Source organism: Danaus plexippus, chromosome 10 (assembly GCF_018135715.1).
Source record: "Danaus plexippus chromosome 10, MEX_DaPlex, whole genome shotgun sequence".
NCBI classification, from domain to species: Eukaryota; Metazoa; Arthropoda; class Insecta; order Lepidoptera; family Nymphalidae; genus Danaus; species Danaus plexippus.
In genome coordinates, this window is record NC_083543.1 from 4,859,036 (window position 1) to 4,862,817 (window position 3,782).

Below are 3,782 nucleotides of genomic sequence, written 5' to 3' on the forward strand. Positions count from 1 at the left end.
AATTCACTTAATTAAATAGTTTTATTAAAATGTATTTTGTTTGTGTAACTTTTCGTAGCATCAGTTCGTAGCGGCGTAGAAGCCCGTAGGACGTGTTCACAGGCGACTGCCACTGACAATATGCAATTTTGCCGCTATTTCAAGTAGCGCATGCTCAATGTGATGAGTCTTAAAATAAATTCAAAACTGTATTTTTAATTTACTATCAAAAGAAACTATTCATAAAATTTTTAAGTAAAAAGACAATTGTACTGTTTTTATTAATACAAAATTTTGATTCTTCCTAGTTTAAATATGCAAGTTTCACTGTTATAATTATTCTATGATACATTAATGGATCTGTCATCAAATAGATCTATACTACATCATCAAATGTAACCCACTCGCTGTTAGGTGCGGCTTTGAAACGTTTACTCTAAAACTAATTAAAGCATCAAATTATAAATTGTAACGAGAAATTTATGCAGCCGGATTCAAAGTGTGTTTATATTATCTCTTAAATATTACCTAAACGATTAAAGCTAATTGATATTGTATTTTTAGAACCTTAATACAAAATCAACTGCCTTAAAAATTACATAAATGAAAAAGGAACGCCGTGTCCAAAAGTATTTCTGATTTGTTACTCTTATTAACTAAAATATAATTAAATTTAAAGGGTAAATCATATCTGACAATTTGTTTGATAGTTAATTGATGAGATTATATTAATTAATTAATTATTTAATTCATTAATGAGATTATAAATGATGTGAAAGGCACACGCTCGAATTATAATTCGAAATGAACGATTAGTAATTTGTTTTTACATGCTTATCTTTAGCTTCACGTGAATGTATGTATGTAATGTATGTACTATGTATACATGTATTATGTATGTATGTATGTTTATAACCGACTTCTTCCAACTCAACTTTCCAATTTTCCAACAAATTTTGTAGGCTTATCAAGGACCGGTGGCAAATTAATACCTCGTAGAAATTATATCAATTTCATCATTAGGATTGCCAGGATCATCATATCATATCATAGATCCTTTACATGAGAGTAAAAGATAGAGATAGAGCTTGCTCACTCAAGCGCTATTGTATTTGTTGGTAAGCTACATAGCTGCATAATCAACAGATAAATAGATAGCTATCAATACCTAGTGATTTCAATAAAACAGGAGGTCTTCCCCACATATTAAAAATATTTGTAGGGGCTAAAACAATGCTAAGTTCGAACATTGACTTGTTAAAAGGCAACATGGGTATAATTACAGAAATTATCGGGCCAAATTTTTGCAGAGTCCAAGTGTATGCGGAAGATATCCCGTCAGTTCGTATTGATTTCAGTTCAGATGGTTTGCACATAATAAAGCCAATTTCGATACAATTCCCTGCCAAATACAGCTATGGTACAGTTTAGTGAATAATGCTGCCATTAATCCTGAGTTGGGCATCGACCGTCCATAAGATGCAAGGTTGTACAGTTGACCATGCATTAATTTACTTAGGCCCGCGATTATTTGCTGATGGACATGCTTATGTAGCACTCAGTCGAGGGAGAACTTTAGACGGTATTCAAATTGAAGAACTTGACTGCTAAAAGTTAACAGGTTAACCCCATGTCACATTCGAGCATTAGAATTATTAGAGCATAGATCGGTTACGAAATATTAATTTATAAAAATTGACCTTTAGGGCTTTTTTATATAAATCATTACACTACTAAATTGATCGCAAGTGTAGCTATATACGCTAACAACACAAAAACCTTAGAACGTACACGAATTGGAGACGCAACTCTGTAAATACAGCTTTATATTGAGATCTAAGACTTTCGCGAGTTTTATTCATTTAAATGAAACTAATATATTTCGGATATACTACGCGGATTTTATTATTTTAAAACTACATAATCCCGTCGATTCGGTTACTTTTCAGCAATCTTGATCATGGACAGACGAGATGTGAATGTCTGTCAGTCTGTCCTTGTTATTTATCATCTACCGCCATCGATTTCTTAATTTTCTGGCGTACCGCTCTGGATGCCGTCAGAATGCGCTTACGGTGTCGCGAGCTCCTGCAGGTGGTCACGGATATGGGATTTTATATTTCTAATTTCTCTATTGAAATTCGGATGTTTTTTAATTTCAATAGCCTCGCGGATTAACCTCGCTATGTACTTGTCTTCACGAGCGAGGATTTGTGGTTGATCAACCCGAATGTAGTGGCCTGGTTTGTCCATTGTGTGTTCACACACTGCTGACTTCGACGCGTTCCTATTTTTGATGTCTGAGATGTGTTCCTTCGCCCTTGTACCGATGTTGCTCTTTGTTTGTCCGATGTATGATAAGCCATAATCATAACCGAGTTTGTAAACACCCGCTTATTACAGAGGAATGGTACTCTTGATAGGTTGCAAGAATTGGTTCACTTTCTTATGTGGTTTGTAAATAGACTTGATCGAAACCTACTTCAAGATGTTGCCTATTCTGTCAGTAACTCCCTTCACATATGGTAATATGGCGCTCATTTGTAGGTGGCTTCAAGAGGATCTTGTAATGCTGGCGAGGCACGGGCAGGTTGTTGGTGGTGAGAGTATGTTTTACATGCTGCAGCTCGGCTTCTAGGTGGTCAGCATCACAAAGGTGTTGGGCTCTCTGTAACAAAGATTTGCCAACGGTAGCTAATTAGATAGGACGGAGGTGTGAGTTTCCATTGAAATAACTATCCATATGTGTGGGTTTCCTATAAACAGTATGTCCCAAAGTATTGTCCGAGTTCCTAATGACAAATATATTAAGGAAAGCTAAAGCTAGCTAGGAAAGAATTATTTGCCTCTAATTCTATAGTGAACTGAATCTTGCTATTGATAGAATTAAGGTGGTTAAGAAAGGCAGATGTTTTATTTTTATTTAATATTGTGAAGGTGTCATCTACATACCGTTTATATATTAAAGGTTTTATTGGAGGAGAGCAAAGGGCTCGCGCCTCGAAGTCCTCCATCAATATATCAGCTACAACGGGGGAGACCGGTGAACCCATTGCAACTCCATCTACTTGTATGTAGAATTCATCCCTCCACATGAGGTAGCTCATTAGGTAGCTTCTTATAAAAAGAAATTAAAGTAAAGTTCTAAGATGTAAGGTATAAACAAACAAGCAAATATAAAGGTATACGATTAGTTAAAAAAAATAGTATGAAAGATATAGTACAAAGCGCCCAATGCTTTTCTCATAACAATACTAATATTTTCTGCCCACTGGTATTGTTAATGTTAAAAAATATTTTTTACTTTTTAGTGGGGTTAATTAGAAAAGCATACATATACATTATATTTGCTAATTAAATATTATGCTAACGAAAACTGATCTCCGACGGCAAATGGTTTCAATGACCAACTTATTCTAAATATTATTTTATGTATTCAATATCATTTATTCCTTCTCTTGATTCTCTCTTGTTTTTATTTATTTCGAGATATTTTTTTGACATCTTTATAATTAATTCATCAAATATGATTTACAATGTGGTATCTGTAAGAAAATTACTTTCTTCTTTCAAACGATAGCTATAAATCCAAAAATTATCATGGTAGATTTTTTTTTTATGCCAAACGGTAAAATCGAGCTGACGGCCTACCTGATGGGAGGTAGTTACCATCACCCATGCATATCCGCAATATAGTTTTGCAGATGCGATGCCATTCTAGATTGGGGAAGAGGGAGAGGAAGGGGTGGCAAAAGCGAAAGGGCAACCGGTGGTCTCACTCATCAGACGAAACGCAGCCATTA